Source organism: Mus musculus, chromosome X (assembly GCF_000001635.26).
Source record: "Mus musculus strain C57BL/6J chromosome X, GRCm38.p6 C57BL/6J".
Taxonomy (NCBI): domain Eukaryota; kingdom Metazoa; phylum Chordata; class Mammalia; order Rodentia; family Muridae; genus Mus; species Mus musculus.
In genome coordinates, this window is record NC_000086.7 from 52,741,950 (window position 1) to 52,759,125 (window position 17,176).

At 40.7% G+C, this 17,176-nt stretch overlaps 1 long non-coding RNA gene and 4 other non-coding genes across 5 annotated transcripts; all 5 read right to left on the reverse strand.

Annotated features, from left to right (window-relative positions):
• Positions 1–33: 33 nt before the first annotated feature.
• On the reverse strand, positions 34–117 carry Mir19b-2 (microRNA 19b-2). Its single transcript, NR_029715.1, has one exon. It is a non-coding gene; the product is annotated as a microRNA 19b-2 (primary transcript).
• Positions 118–163: 46 nt separating this feature from the next.
• Positions 164–243, reverse strand: Mir20b (microRNA 20b). Its single transcript, NR_030273.1, has one exon. It is a non-coding gene; the product is annotated as a microRNA 20b (primary transcript).
• Positions 244–381: 138 nt separating this feature from the next.
• Mir18b (microRNA 18b) lies at positions 382–464 on the reverse strand. Its single transcript, NR_030548.1, has one exon. It is a non-coding gene; the product is annotated as a microRNA 18b (primary transcript).
• An 89-nt stretch (positions 465–553) lies between these two features.
• Mir106a (microRNA 106a) lies at positions 554–618 on the reverse strand. The gene has a single exon (NR_029657.1). It is a non-coding gene; the product is annotated as a microRNA 106a (primary transcript).
• Kis2 (Kaplan integration site 2) lies at positions 614–2,644 on the reverse strand. Its single transcript, NR_003188.1, has one exon. It is a non-coding gene; the product is annotated as a Kaplan integration site 2 (long non-coding RNA).
• Positions 2,645–17,176: the final 14,532 nt, after the last annotated feature.

Below are 17,176 nucleotides of genomic sequence, written 5' to 3' on the forward strand. Positions count from 1 at the left end.
AAGGTGTCCATTACGATGCAGAAAGGTACACATTCCCACAATCAGTTTTGCATGGATTTGCACAGCCATATATTCACATATACGCTGAACTGCAAATCTGCAAAACTAATCGTAAGTAGCAATGTCCTTGCGCTGTAGTTGCTTCAACAAGACCTTGGTTGATCCAGGAGTACTAGAAGTGCTCACACTGCAGTAGAGTGGTATAAAAACTACCTGCACTATGAGCACTTTGGCACTACTAGGATCCGAGCTTGTTCTTCTACACAACTGTATACTACAGTCTCCGCCATCTGTTTCTCGGCGAAACACTGAAAGAGCCTTTGAAACTTGTGCCGTTCAAATCATTTCTCAAGATATGCTTTTCAAATGCAAGGTAAGAAGTAGCCTGTGCGAGAAGGGGCATTTAGGGCAGTAGATTGTAAGCTGCTTCACTAACAGCACTAGATGCACCTTAACACAAGAGACACATTACAAGGAGCAGCTCAAAAACATCCACAATCTAACTATGCAGAAACCAGGGGACTCAGCGGCCTCTGATTAAATCACCATGGTAATGTAAGAAGTGCTGGCACTGCAGTAGAACTCAAAAAGCTACCTGCACTGTTAGCACTTTGACATGGCCAAGGCATACTCCAGGAGTGTAACCTTGAAGTCTTCCACGAACTCTTCTTTGCCAGATCTGCAGACTCACCTGGATAAACACACACACACACACACAGCAAGTAAGTGAACTGTGAGTTACTATTTCTAAAACAAGTTTGCCTTCCGTTAAGAGTGCAAATGGGGTTGTGTTACTTCAAACATTAATAAGCTCAATTATTTACACAGACTTAAACATGAATAACACTGGCAATCTCAGAATGTCTGACTCTTAAGAGTAAGAGGATTTTGGACTCCCTCTCCGTCTAAGGAAATTTGAGATTCGCATCCCAGAAAATTTGCAGAGCTGTAATATCCACCATGGTTTTCTAAGAGGCAAGAGCCCAGGAAAAGATGTAAGCAAAAAAATAAATAAATAACATTAGGGTGAGTACTGACGTCTTGAGCTCATCCAGAGCTTTGGGGAGCCACTCGGAAGGTCTCTATGTTTGATTACATGAAGCATCCCTGCCCCCAGCCCATTAAGAGAAAATGATAGAAATTTCAGAGCCGCTTTAAGAAACAGTTTTACACTCTTCACATACCGCACAGATGGCCTAGAGATGTCACATTTTCATCTATTTCAAAGGGCTCTACTTCTGTTTAAACATTTATGGACCCATTTTCTCCATTAAACCTAAAGAAGTCAGATTAGCTCTTTGGCTTCATGTCATTATCTTCCACAGGAAAAACCTCTCTCATTTCCAAGTGTGTATCTTACCCAGGAAAATGCTGCAGAGGACAGTCTGAGGGGTCACGAGCTCCCTCCCTCCCATGATGGAATGTTTGTGTTGATGGGGGGACACCAATAAACTTCAGGGACACAAAACTTGAAATGTGTTCAATGAGAAAGGATATTTTAAATGTTGGAACTTTTCGAAGCCACTTAGTGACTAAGATAGTTCTTAAAACATTTTAAATATAAATTAGCAAAACTTTTGAAGTAAATATGAAATCTGCTTCCTATAGTGCAAGTATTGGCTTATTATACTTTTCTTCTTGAACTGGGTTCCTACAACTAGAGATTTTTGCCTCCACTAAAAATATATTACAAAACCTGACTCAACTTCGCAAAACCATACCTCAGCCCTCCAGAGAAAGCTCCTTCTAGCTAATACCTTTCTTTAACACATCTGCTCTCCATCATATATACTAGAAAGTCGCTGTACAACTTCTAAAATTGCAAAGAGGACCCAGTCTTTTACCATTTCGGGATTTTCTCTGGTCTATTCCCGCATCTTCAGCAGCGGCTCCAGTAGAGATCTGTGAACCTCCTGGGAACGCAGGGTGTGCTCCAGCCAGTCATGCCACGCGCTTAGGTCTTCAAGACACCTTAGCGGCCACCAAAATTAAACAGAAAGAAACAAAGCATTATGGGAAACGGAGTTCTCCATTCAAAGCCCCCAAAACGCGCCAAGCTTAAGCCTCTCCCTCCATTCTCGGGTTGGTGGGAGGGAAACCAAGGTAGGTCGGGAGTCCTCCCGCCCCACACCCCACGTGCACCCTGGCATTTGACCACCCACAAGTTCTCCAGAAACCTTCAGAGCAACAAGGGAGAGTCCTTTTCTCACGAGTTGCCTGGCACCCCTCAACTACACTCAGGTACTTTGCTTTTCTCAAGTCTTGCCAGCTCCATCCCCTCCCACCTTAGTTAACTCTCTGGGATCACAGCTGCGCCCGCGGAGGTACGCATCTCCTGGTCCAGTCATCCAGAACAAGCGCGTAGGGGATCTGCCAGTGACCCGCCCTGGCAGGTGGCGCGCGCGACCATCCCGCTGCTGTCCTGCCTGCCAGGATCAGGGAACCGCACGCATCTTCCTAGAGCTCCTGGCCCTCTGCTCTCCTAGCTGGTGGAGGAGGGAGGGCGGCGAGGAGCCACGTGCAGGAAACGCGCCCCGGCGGCCCACGCACACCTAACCCCCAAAGTGTCCGCGCAGCACCACTTGTGCACACGAGCCTGTGGCAGCGGTCCGTCACCTCGAGCTGCGTCCCAAAGCCCGATCCCTGGGAAAAGCCCGCCCTTCGCCTTTAATAGCCTAGGGGGGAAAGCCCGCCCCCGCCCACTCGGCCCACACAGGAATTAGGAAATGGAACCCCCACACCGCCCAGGCCAAAGCCCACGGTGCCCCAGTGACACACAGGACCCGCTCCCTCAGCCTTGCCCTTCTGTCCCCAACACCAGAGTCCTTCCTTAATCCAAGCACCCATGGGATGCCAGTCTAAACCAGTGCCACAGTCGCCTGCCCAGAATGGCGCACTCATTACTACCTTGTCCGGTCAGGCTCCTGAAGCGCTTGTCCCATCCCCCTCTGGAGATAGGCTACGAGGCCCAAGCAGTTGTGGGACCCAGGTGTCCCCACGTCCCAACGAGTGCGCGCATGCGCACTACCTCACAGCTAGATTGAAAGTGTCCCGAAAGTCTGTAGGAGAGAAGAAATACATACCCGGCATATCCACTCTGCCCATGTGAAAGTTTTCAGTTCTGGCATGTGAAGCTACTGCTGAAGTTTCACACTTGCTGAACGCCACCTTTACCCTTTAAATCAGTTTCCTAGCAGGCATTATGAATGGTAATGTCCCTTGGGTGCACGCACAGATGCCAATTACCTTGCTTTTCCCCCTTCCACAGCTAAGACTCATTTGAGAGAAGGCTGTTTAAAAGCACATCCCAAGTACAAAACTAAAATTATGATTTAGCGTCAATACAAAATTAAGCATACTAGGAGGTTATGGGGCAAAAAAGGATAACCATACTATACTTTCTCTGCTTTGTTGGAGGGCACGGGTCCAAGAGGATAGATATTTGGTGAGTTAGATGGTGGAAAGAGTGATTGACCAGATAACAAATAAACCTGAAGTTACTGAGCACGCACTATCAGGAGAGGGGACACTGGAAGGGATGAGCTGGGGCTCAGAAACGAAGACAGGTCCCTTACTCCCTAACACTGTTGCCTTGGGTGATTGTGGCAGTTCAAAGCTCAAAAGGGAACAAGAGCACCACGTGAGTTTCAATCTGGTGCACAGTAGGGGTTCAGGCGAGCGGATTACTAAGGACTGAAAGACTCCTAAGACTTGTCTCCTGCTCCCTGGCCAGCGGTGGAGCTCAAGCAGAATTGCAGGCTCAGCTCAGGTCTCAGTGATGCAAAGCACCCTCGTTACTCCAATGTGTGTTACTCCTACAGGTGGGCTGCCTTCCACTTTCAAACACCCGCACAAACAGACCTCCCACCGTATGCCAGAGCATCTGTTTGATGCTTTCTGGAAACTATGCAAGCCCAAATTTAATATCCAATCAGATCTCGCTTGTGAGAGTTGCATGGACTGCAATCCAACTTTGGACCTTTAAAGGTAGCTAGTGATGGAGAGGTGTGGAAACATATCTCAGACCCTCTTTTAAGAGACATTGTATTAAAGCAGGATTTAAAAAAAAAAAAAACCTCAATGAGCTCAAGCAAAACCTGGGGGAGGGTTGTAAAAGTGGCGCGAAGATAATATCACGTGGTCGGACCCCAGGATGTCTCCTTCCCCTTTTGTCACCCCCCCGGGGGGGAGGAGTTGGGGAGTTACATCCGCTTCTCGCAAATTATTAACATAATTAATTGTGCCCTGCAGCTGCAGTGGGAGCGCTGGGAACGAGTAAACACATTCCCTTGAGCATCAGAATGAGAAAACCCATTACCCCGATTTTGGAATATTTTCCCAAAGAAACCTCACTACCAACAGTCACCCGGACTACGCGTCTTGGTTAAGAGACAGAAGAGAGCTGGAAGAGATGAAAATATCCTATGAGATGAGTACAAGTAGATGCAGCCTGCCTAAAATGAAATTAAGAGGATGGTTTCAATGCCGTGGTGAGGGACCCCACTTAAGAATTTCCAAATTTTAACAGTTCATTAAACAAACTATCCTCCCATGGTCTTCCCACCCCCACCCCAGTTTTCAACCCTCTCCACCCCTCCCTTCTAAAGTCAGAACAATACCCCGAATAAGGTATTTTAGGTAAACTTTTCCAGGATATTTTCTTGTTTTTGTTGTTGTTCCTTTGTTTTTAAGTTTGCACTATATAGAATGCCTGGATCGAGTTCCTCAGCTAGAGAAAATAATTTCTTCCATTTCAGTTATTTTCTTGTGCAGGGAAAATTTAACTAAGTACAAGATAGAGATTATAGAAAACTAGGGCATTTTAACACACAAAGTAAATTATTTTTGTCTTTTGCTATTACAAAAAAAAAAAGTAACAATCAGCCAAAATAGCTAGAGACTCAGAAAAAGCAAAGGAAGAAAAAGCAACTCACACACACACACACACACACACACACACACACAGAATCAGAATAACTAACAGCTCAAAGAAAAGCATGTGATCCCTTCTTGCTTTAAAACTTGTGGTCATGCTGAGGCTAAAAGCTAAGAGCTTGTGACCTTGCAACCCTGTCCCCTCCCCCAGACCACAGCCCAGGGCTTAAGGCTCCAGGCTCCCACCAGGCTCTGGCTTGCTCTCAGTATTGTGAGACAAACAATACTCTGACATTCTGCAAAATAAAAGACCCACAGCTCCTGACATCCCCCCACCAAGTTACATCACTTACTCCCAGCTGGATCAGTATGTGTCTGTACACAATGCGTATACATGTCTATGTACATATGTACATATCCTATAGCATACATGCCCACACAGAAATCCAAATATTCTGTAAGAGAAAAGTATGGAAATTGGCCAAAGGGAAGATGAATCTGTTCTCTTTTATGAGCCTAAGAATTCTAAGCAAAACACTAAGTTCTTGCCAATATTTTATGTTAATAGTAGACTTAAAAAAATAAATACCAAAACTATATCTAGCATAGTATCCTACCCCCAGAGATACTTCAAGCTATTCTCTGCCTGAAAGGGAAAGGGACATATATTCTTCTGTAACCATCTCTAGACTTAATTGTACCAACATAAACCAGCAATGTCAACTACTCTGAATTTTAATACCTTTAAAAGTACTAGTAATTGACATTTTTATCTAGTTTAAAAATCTTTTCATTTGATTTAAAAATCATATCAAGTGGCTCTGCTAGACTTAATGGTTTGTATCTTAGAACAAAAGGTCCCCATGGAAACCAGAAAGTAATTTAAGAGTATTATGTTCCTCCCACAACTAGAATAGAGCTATTGTTCCACGTGTATTTACTACTTTAAAGTTTTGTAGTTACTCTTCCAGTTGAGGTCTCTTGTCCCCTCAGAAATTGTGTGTCCTATTGAAAAAATGTGTTTTCTATACTTGTGCCTTATGTATGTGTCCATTTTCATGCTCCTGAGGCCAAAATCAAAGCCAGCAAATCAGGACACCCATGGGATTTTTTTAAGAGAGTAGGATTCCAGGAAAAAATATTTCAAATGTTGTTTTGCTATCTGTTCCTGAAGCAGAAACTCTGAATTTCTTACAATTTTATCAAATTTGTCTTTACAGGTTTTTTTTAGAATCTACAGATTCTTTGACTTACAAACACTTTATAATTTTTAAAGCCTCATCTTGTCTTGAATGGCAAAAATAACAAAGAAAATCAACCTGAGAATTCTCTTTGTAGTTCTTGGGTACCAAGCAACAATTTGTATAGGAAAAGTTATATTGCCAAAACATAAAAATTGGGGTTCATAGTGACTATCTAAGTACTATTTTTTGCAACAGCACATATAACCAACATAAAATAAGCAATATACTGTTAACTAAATAATATCAGTGTGAATTTGATATTAAAGATTTATCCTTTGATGAGGAAAAGAAAGCCTCACTGTATACAATTTGATAGCAAAACGCTGAAAGCTAAAAAATAAATTTATACACTTTTGAAAGATTTCTTCAAAGACTACGTGACAGAAAGAGGTGAATCAACTTTCTGAAATATGAATATGTTTAAATACCTGTTATTAATTTTCTTGTAAACAAACTTTTCTTTTTTAAAGTGGTTTTTGTCAACATTTGATTTTTTAAAGTGTGTCTTACATTCTTACATTATTTACAAACATTTCTTATTTTTATTACTATGTGAATTTTGTTTTCAATTACAAAAATATTTTAGATAGAATTAAATTACCTCCTTGCCAAGTCAGTACCACAGCGTTGGTACTAGCAGTTATATGCCATGAATTTGCTTAATATGTGATACTTTCCAATTACATTATCTGTGGATCATTTTTTTTCTCTCTCAGCAAGCAGAAGTCATAAACAAGTTTCCTGGGACAAACAACTGTATTTTTACAACTTTAATATTTTAAGTCAAAGTGGATAGGCAAACATTACAAATATATAAGAATATACTAATTTCCATCAGTAGGGAAAAAGGTTTTTAAAGTAATTCTCCTACCTTGGGAATAGACTCAGTAGATGTTACAGTCATTCAGTATTAAGATTAAGTAGTGGTTTTTGTTTTGTTTTTGTTTTTGTTTTTTGTTTTTTTAAATTAATTTTTAAAAAAATTTTATTAGGTATTTTCCTCATTTACATTGCCAATGCTATCCCAATAAGTAGTGTTAAAGGTATTTTTACACTCTGTTTGGACCACTTTGATTTCCCTGTTAATGTGATCTTAGAAGTGGAGCTTCTGGTATCACAAACCATAAAATTGTTAGCAGACTGTAATACAATAATCAAAGGAAAAAAACTGTAAACCAGAAATATTTTACAGGCATTGTGTTTTTAAGTCCATTTTATAAAATTACATCTGTCTACTTTTATATATTCATATTCCTTCTAAGAGAAAAAAAGTGTCATGATACAGAACATGACAAACAATCAAGTTTTAAATTCAAAAGTCACCAAAAATTCATCAGCAATACAATTTTACTTCCTAAGTAAGTAAGCAAACTACAGTGCTAAAAATTGTCACACCAAGATTTTTTTATACTGTTGTGATTCAGAAGTCAAAACAAAGACAGATTTAGAAAAAAAAAACTTTAAGTCACTTAATATTGTTTCATCTACAGCTGAAAACCAACTGGATCCCCAGTACCAACTGTATGGAGTGGGAAAAGAACACAATGCGCTCTCTCTCTCTCTCTCTCTCTCTCTCTCTCTCTCTCTCTCTCTCTCTCTCTCGCGCTTGCTTGCTCTGCCTCTGACTTCTTCCTTCCCTTGTTCTGTCTCCTCCACTCCACCTCTCCTCATCTCTCTTCTTCCTCTCCCCTGCTCTTTTCAAAGATAACCTTTACCCCCACCTTGGTAGTTCTTTCTACTGAGCTTAAAGAAAACTGTTTAACTGTCTCCTGAAGGAAGTGGAATTGCTGTTTGGCTTTTTTCCTGTTTCATAGGAAGGTGCAGTGTAAAGTGTTGAATTATCCAGATGCCTGAAAGAAATGCAATGAAAGCTTGGGACAACCTAAATAACAGGGCTAGCACCCACTGTAGTACAGGGGAGTCTTCCAGCAGATATGCCAGCAGAGTGGTTCCACTTTTAAAAATAGAAGAAAATTCATTTTCTTAAAACAAACACAGTCCGTTCTACTTTTGAAAGCTTAAAAGGATGTCTAACTCACCAGGAAAATTAATCATTTTAAAAACTCTAAAATAGAAGTACACAGGTTTATTATTAAAACCATATACTGCATGACCCTAACTGGAGCTCCTCATGGACTCCCATTGTCTCTGAAAAGAGTGATCTGCCCATATCAGCCCACACTTTTTAAAGTCCTAATGACTTTTACTACTTGAAACTCTACTCCCTAACTTTAAAAAACAAAAAAAGATTAACATCAGCAAGACAAGAGATGCTTTTAGAGATGCCATTTCCATGGTTGCTACTTATTAAAGCATCTTTAGCACTCAAAACAGGAAAGATAAAAGCAAAGAGAAATGTGGAACCCATTCAAGCATGGGCTGCTTATTAGTGAAAATGTTTAGCTAGGGGATGGATCAACTTGCTGAACTGAGAAACATTCATCTAGAATGTGTTTTAAGTATTCAAAGACGCAGACACACTATGTTGGTATGTGTTGTAAAAAGTACTGTATAACAACATGTTAAACCTTTTTGATTGTTATAGTTAATTAGCTAGATCAAAGTTCAGTGCTTCCTTGGAAGATATTAAGGCTAATAAACACAGCCATGTAAATATAGAGTCTGCTTGTTGATTTTGGAGAACAAGACAAATCGTTTTAGCCAATAGCCAGGGTGAAACTATGTTGCTAGGATGCAGCATTTGATAATATGCAAAGTCCTTTATAGATATTTGATTTGCAACTGTGCCTTCAAGACATTATAAGCGAAAGCATGGACACTACTGGATCTTGGCAACAGCAGTATGTGTCTTATTTTGAATAATATACAGACGTTGAAAATGTTGCAGCCTTCAGATCCTGTCATACTATTGGAGGCAGCTTGATCTGAAATCAAATTTATTTTCTTTCTCTGTGTATTTTAATATGGCATGTTCCATTAAAGAAATACTGATTCCCACATTATATGATTATACTATATTATTTAGAGTGTTCTGTGGATGCAAAGTCTTTTTATTGGTTAGTAGGTGTAGCTATAGCCTTATATTTAGCCTTGAAGCCATTGTTTTTAAATCTGAATATGAAAGGATAATCAACAAACTAGAAATTGAAAGGACCTCCTTTGGTTTATCACCTAACAAAAGCAAGAATCAGCTTTCTTTGCCTTTATTGTCTCGCTCTACTAATCACCTCTTTTCATTAAGCTTCAAACTGCTCTTCCTTAAATCTTGCTTCTTTAAAATGTCCTTAAGCATTTGCTAAAGAGGGAGGCATCATACATTTCCTTGATTTTTATTTCTGTGCCAGAATTTTAAGTATAGTAGTAAAGAGAATTATTTTATATTTTGGTTACTAAAGAAAGTGGCCCATGTAGCCTTGTTTTGGGTGACAGTTGCTTGGCTTTTTCCAATTTCAACTATTTCACTTACAATTCAACCCACAGATTGTAAACTAATCTCTATATTTGGTTAATTATCTTCTGTGCACACTGCATTTCTTAAATGGCAGCATTACCAAGTTTGACTAAGTCTTGAAACTAAGACCTAAAACTCTTAACAAATTCATCCTAACATTACTTTTGCTGATTTTATATCCAAAGATATACTTCTGGAATTTGACTGAACACAATTGGTGGAAAGAAATCCAAGCTGTAATTTGCCTTTGATTTTGTCCAATTCCAGGTCTCCTCTTATTATTTCAATGCTATAATTGTGCTGAAATTCTGTAAGGGACAGAATTAAGCCTGGAAATGATGCTTCAAGGACAGCTGAAAGCAGCATTGTAGTTTAGCAAGGTCCTTTGGGAAGTCCTAATAAATCATCTAACGTAATGGCTTAATTTTGCAGATGAAGAAACTGAGACTCCAAAACTGATCTATCTAAAAATGCCTCCACAAACTGTCAAAGAACCAACATAAAGAGAAGCACTGTCGTGATCTTTTCCCCTTTGTAGTATCAGAGAGAAAAGCCATGGCATGCATGGCACATGCTAGGCAAACACTCAAGCATCCTACTCTGTGATGCAGTTTGAAACAAACTTTTTTTTTCTTTTTCTTTCTTTTTTTCTTTTTTCTTTTCTTTTTCTTTTTCTTTTTTTTCTTTTTTTTTTTTTTTTTTTTTTTTGAGTCAGGTGAAACAAACTTTCTATCCATTTCTTTGAAGCTTGTGTTTTCCTGCAGGAGTGTTGTGAAGGATGGGTGAGCCCTGCAGGAGTGTTGTGAAGGTGAGATACTCTTAAGTTTATTCCTTACCCTTCTGTCTCCTTCCTGCTGATACCTATTCTTCAGGATCCTGGTCTCTCACTGTCAGGGTTTGGGCTTTCAGCAATGCAGACATAGCACACAAAGAGAAAATTTGTAATTTTCTGGTCCTCTTCACAATTTAACTACAATCTTCACTACCTTTACCAAGTTGAAAAGACATCTAAACTACCATCTTCCGTTCCAGGAGTTTTGAGAAACTCAGCAGCTGCATAGACACCTTCGTAAATGAACAGTTTTTCACCTGTACACTTCCCTCCAGATGGAAATAATAGATTGTGGTGAATATTTGGCCACCGTCATCTTGCAACTTAATGTTCAAAGTCAGAAGCTGCAGGTTGACAGTTTCCTCAGAAGTCAATAGATCTGAAAGTTAATGGGGTTTTCTCCAACTACACAATTCAAAAGAGAAAGGCTAGCCTGATGCCTTCTTTGGTAATTCTAATGTACTTCATGTTCAAAGAGTTGTACAAAGGGTTTCAAGTATTTGAGTTCCAATTCTGCCTCATCAGGTTGGACGGAAGGCCCTCCTATTTCCTTCATTCCATGAGGCATGTCATTGAAGGAGAATAAATTAAGTATTGTGCCAGAAAATCCAGTCTACTTTCTAAAAGGCATCTATCTCTAGCTTCCAGAAATGCCTTTTGGAAGGAGCAGTGTGGAAACAGTGTCCCCATTGTTGTTAAGGAATGTCATGAATTGGATCCCCACCCCAGTCTTTTATAGAGAAAAAGAATAAAAATCCTTCATCTGAGTTTAAAATTATCATATTTTATAGCATATGCTAACATGTTAATGAGGTGAGGTATTAACACGTCTCTGCCGAGGCCATTATGGATAATTGAGCTTTGTCCTTGTGCCCAAGTAAATTGTAGATTCTGTGATGATGGAGAGAACTTCAACTCTGATTTCAAGAGACGATTTTCATCGTATTTTGACACTTCTATTGTTGGTCTTTGGATAGAGTGAATTTTTGATTTGAGGGACATCAGAAACATCAGCTGTTCTCGACTTTACAGGCTCTCTTGCAACACTAAATGTTTACTATCTCCCCCAGAACCATCTGCAAACTACTAGCTAACACTGGAGATTCTTTAGCTCTGTCTAAAAAATATGTAATCAAGAGATCAAGCAATGCCCTCCTAGTAAATAAAGGTAACTCTGGGGGAATTTCTCTGTAAAGACCTAGCTAGCTCACAGAGGAGGTCTTTGGAATGAGTTGGGGAAGAAAGGAGAAGCTTAAAGGCTGAGGGTTTGAACTGCCTTTTATGGAGAGGTTTTTGCATCTCAAAGAGGGGGAGAGGCTGGGAATCTGTTTTTTCTACTGAGGCCAGGAATTTGTTTTTTCCTTTCCCACTGACTGCTCCAATATCCCTTTTCCCCCGAAAACCCAGGCAGTGGGGACCGGGTGTGAGACTCCGGACATCTCAGCTTGAGCCTGTACTCTGTCCCTAACTAGCTGAATGGCATTTAAGCAAATCACTTAGTAGATTACCTCTGAGGTCTCTTCCCACCCCATAAATCATTGCTCTTTATCTCACTTGACCCTCTTTACTGTTCCCCCTGCCCCCACCTCTTCTCCCCGCAGCTTCCTTTTAACTGGCAATAATGATGGTAATGAATTAGTTACCTCTGGAGAGATAACTTAGCCAGTCTGTTAAGGATTAACGGAGATGGCCTTTTTATCTGTCAGGAACTTTTTTTTTTAAATGTCTGCACGTTGACTTTACTGGTTATTTAAGGTACAGTTCCTCATCCATCAGAATGCTTAGTTAAGTATTCAACAATCTCTGTTGGATATAAGTGATAACACGCGGCATTTGACCTCAGAGAGTAAGGACCATCAGGAATGAATGTGGAAATGATCCACACCGACTTGCCATACTGAAAAATAACCCATCAAAGAAAGCATGGAGCCCAAGGCCCAGGTTTCACATTACCCCTGAAAGTCAGCAGGAAGAGTTGGAAATCCTCTTTATGCATATATCCAAAGGGAATTGCAATTTTGCCACATGACACAGACACACGGAGAATAAACCAATGGTCTCCTGTTTTCTCTTTACATTCTTTCAGGGTCACTTCAAGTCCCCTCCTACAGGAAACCATACTTGTTTGATCTAGCACAAGAAGATGACTTGTGCTTTTTCTGTGTTACTGAAGCTTTTTGCTCTACTTGAATTGTGTTTTCTTGTATTTAGAAGGAGATGAAGAAACTGTAGTCCCTAGTCTGCAACTCCGCTGTGTCCAAAGCACATCTCCATGCATGCATCACCTTGTTTGATGTCCAGTTGAAAACTGAGAGGGGGAAGGTGAAGGCATTATTTTTATTCACATTGGCTAAAAATCTGGAACTTACAGAGGCTTTGTGAGGGACTGATGTCTCCATCTCCCTTGCTCACTTTCTTCCCACTTAGCAATCTCAAACCCACCTCCATAATTGCTTCACATCCAAGAAGCTCATTCTTCCTTCCAACTGGTCACCAACAATGGCTTTCAGGGCTGCTTTTATCTGACTTCTTTGGTGATTCCATTCCTCCGCTATTCATTGGTAGAATACCCCCAGGAACTTACTCACTGAAACTCAAATCAGAGTTCACAATTGAGACTCTCTAGCCAGCAAAATTGGAGTTAGTAGTCTGCAACACTGATGAGCGCTTACCACGTGTGGGGGTTTGCCCTGAATATTTTATATATGAATCTGATGTTAGAGCCCTGTTACATAACTCACTTTAGTGTTACCTTTCTGTTCTAGATGAAGGAAGAATAGATATGAACTATCTGTCAGCAATATTTCAGGAAACTTAACTTTCACCTTAAAGAAGATTCCACAAAAGCTGATGACATTTAGGGTTAATGGTCAAAGTCCAGTGCTGGTATGAGTAATCAAATATGAGTTTCTATACAGCTTTGGAGGAAAGCTTAGGGCACAGGCATGCGACAGACAGGGAACTAAAATTGTCAGGAACAGAGCCACATGGTGCTTTGCCTTCTTGTGAGAGAGTATCAGAAAAGAATGTTTGAGGACAGGGACAGTGAGTTTCTTTGAATTTTACAGCAGTGCTGTTCACTAGAAAGATAATGTATAGCATACATTTTGTTTTATTTTTTGAAACAGGGACTTACTGTGTAGCCCTGGCTGGCCCAGAACTCACTACATAGACCAGGTTGACTTTGAACTCACACAGATCTGCCTGCCTCTGGCTCTGGAGTGCTGGAATTAATTAAAAGTATGCACCATCAAGCCTACAGACATGTATTTCAGTGTTTCCAATGGTCTCTATAAAAGGTAAAAATATGGGTCTGGAGAGATGAATCAGCAGTTAAGTGCGCTCATTCCCGGCACCCACATGGCAGCTCCCAACTGTCTGTCACTCCAGTTCCAGAGGATGCAACTCGTCTGACTTCCTCAAGCACCAAGCACACAAGAAGTGTGTGTATCCACATTCGATAGATAGATAGATATACAGATAAATAGACAACAGAGAGACAGATAGATAGACATTGAAAGATAAAAATAATAGGCTGGGAATGTAACTCTGTGGGAGAACACATGTCTGGCATGAATGCCCTGGATTAGATCCCAAAGACTATATAATAGATAGATGATAGGTAGATAGATAGATAGATAGATAGGTAGATAGATAGATAGATAGATAGATGATAGATAGGTAGATAGATGATAGATAGATAGATAGATAGATAGATAAAACAAGTGAATTAGTTCAACAGAGTATTTTCTTTAACATGACATGTTTGAGGTATATATAGATACAGTACCATTTGGGGTATAATGATCCTTCCGAATCTGCCATTTATTGAATATTTAAAACACACCTCACTGCAGACTAAACACATTGCAAGCACTGGGAGCAGAGGTGGCTAGTGAGCACCACTCTAGATGGTCCTTCCTTCACCAGCTCCAGCTCCTTTATTTATCCCTCTCCCTCTCTTTATTATCCGACATCTACTCTATGGCTCTTAGCTGTTAACAAGGCTTTCCCTGGGTTTCTAAATCATTAATCCACCTCGGCTAATAAAGGGTCCATTCTATGTTCATTTCATAACAATAGCTAATATGTATTGAATGCATACAAAGTGTCATACACACGCACACAACAACTCCATGAACTGAGAATTTTACTGTCTCCTCATTTTACAACTGAGGAAACTAAGGTCATTTAACCGAGCAAAAACTGTTGATCCACTTCCTCCTGGTATAATAAATTATCAGCAGCTGTGTAGTTTATATATATATATATAAAAGACAGAGAGGGGGAGTAAGAGGGGGGCAGTTTTTTTGTTGGTTTTTTTTTTGTTTTTTGTTTTTTGTTTTTTGAGACAGGGTTTCTCTGTATAGCCCTGGCTGTCCTGGAACTCACTTTGTAGACCAGGCTGGCCTCGAACTCAGAAATCCGCCTGCCTCTGCCTCCAGAGTGCTGGGATTAAAGGCGTGTGCCACCACAACCAGCATGAGGGGGGCAGTTTTAGTCTCTTTTTCTGGAAGCCAAGGAGCATGGTATTCTTTATCTTTCTTCTCAGCTTCATAAAGCTTGAGTTTATGACAGAAAGTGGAAGGGCACATGTGAGAGAGGCCCAGGGGAGCTGTCGCACTTGCTTTACAAAAACCTGCTCAGGTAACTGCACCATTCTCATGAGAAGATAACTGAGTCTCAACAGAGCTAACCCACCCTCATGGAAATAGACCCGAATCCATTCACTAGGCCACTTAAAAGCCTCACAACCTCTCAAGGCCGTTACATCCGAGACCAGGTGTTCAACATATGAATTTCAGAGCTAAGCTATCTCAGAACCATAGCTCCAAAGCCACATTGGAAGATCACGTGGAAGAAACATAATTCTACCCCACAAACAAAACTGTCCCCTCTATCCATCTTGTGCTCTATTTCCATTTGGTTAGAAAGAACTGGCTAGCATTTTGTGACTTAATGACACAGGTTCAAACTTGGCCTTGTCTGCTCCAAGTCCTCCAGATCTGTGAGAAATTTAGCCACAACCGATTTCCTTTTCTGTGGTGGTTGCCTGTAGCAACTACTATATGCCACAAAAAATAGGCCTTGCTTATGTCTCTGTTTGGCTGTTTCTCCACATTTATGCACTAGTAAGATCAACCAAACTACAAACCCAGAGGGTTCTTTTTTTTTTCCCTTGAGACAAGGTTTCTCTGTGTAGCACTGGCTGTCCTAGAACTCACTCTGTAGACCAGGCAGGCTGGCCTCGAACTCAGAAATCCATCTGCCTCTGCCTCCCAAGTGCCACCACCACGAAGCTTGTTGGTGTTTGTTTGTTTGTTTTTTGTTTTCCCTGAGGGTTCTTTTGTTTGGTTTGGTTTTTGTTTTGTTTTTTTTTTGTTTTGTTTTGTTTTTTGGTTTTTTTTTAAAGATTTATTTATTTATTATATGTAAGTACACTGTAGCTGTCTTCAGACACTCCAGAAGAGGGTGTCAGATCTTGTTACGGATGGTTGTGAGCCACCATGTGGTTGCTGGGATTTGAACTTCGGACCTTCGGAAGAGCAGTCGGGTGCTCTTACCCACTGAGCCATTTCACCAGCCCCCTGTTTTTTGTTTTTTGTTTTTGTTTTTGAGATAGGGTTTAGCCCTGGCTGTCTTGGAACTCACTCTGTAGACCAGGCAGGCTGGCCTCGAACTCAGAAATCCATCTGCCTCTGCCTCCCAAGTGCCACCACCACGAAGCTTGTTGGTGTTTGTTTGTTTGTTTTTTGTTTTCCCTGAGGGTTCTTTTGTTTGGTTTGGTTTTTGTTTTGTTTTTTTTTTGTTTTGTTTTGTTTTTTGGTTTTTTTTTAAAGATTTATTTATTTATTATATGTAAGTACACTGTAGCTGTCTTCAGACACTCCAGAAGAGGGTGTCAGATCTTGTTACGGATGGTTGTGAGCCACCATGTGGTTGCTGGGATTTGAACTTCGGACCTTCGGAAGAGCAGTCGGGTGCTCTTACCCACTGAGCCATTTCACCAGCCCCCTGTTTTTTGTTTTTTGTTTTTGTTTTTGAGATAGGGTTTAGCCCTGGCTGTCTTGGAACTCACTCTGTAGACCAGGCTGGCCTCAAACTCAGAAATCCTCCTGCCTCTGCCTCCCAAGTGCTGGGATTAAAGGCTTGTGCCACCACGCCCCGGGGGGGGGGGGGTTCTTAAAGAGCTTGTTTAACTGAAACTTCAGCACAGCATGCTTAAGTAACTTATTCAGGTTACGCAGCTAAACTAAAACTCGGGTCCTCAGACATGAGCTAACTTGATATTTACTTAACTTTCTGGAGACAGGATCCCACTGTGTAGCCAAGGCTGGCCCAAAATTTGTGGTCCTTTTACTAAGTCAGCCTTTTGGGTGCTAAGATCATAGATTGGTACTGCTGTGTTTGGCTCTGAGCACTTCTTTCTTTTGCTTTTTGTTTGTTTTGGACAGGATCTCTGTCTGCAGCTCAGGTTTCCCTGTACTTACTATACAACCCAAACTGTTCTTGAGCCGAAGATGATTCTCCTGCCTCCGCCTTTGAAGTGCTGAGACTGCAGATGTAATCCCTGGCGCAGGCTGCTTTTGATTTCATAGTGAAATTTTTATTTCATACTTGAAATTTAGGAGAAGCATGTATGTGTTATCTTGTACCCTACTAATTGTATTGTGTAGGGTTTTTTTTCTTTTTCTTTTTTCCAGTGCTGGACCTACGGCCTCTGACATCAATAGGCAAACCTTCTACCTACAAACCTTACGAATATACACTTTATGAGATGTTTATCTTCTCGCTAAAATGTCTCTCTCATAA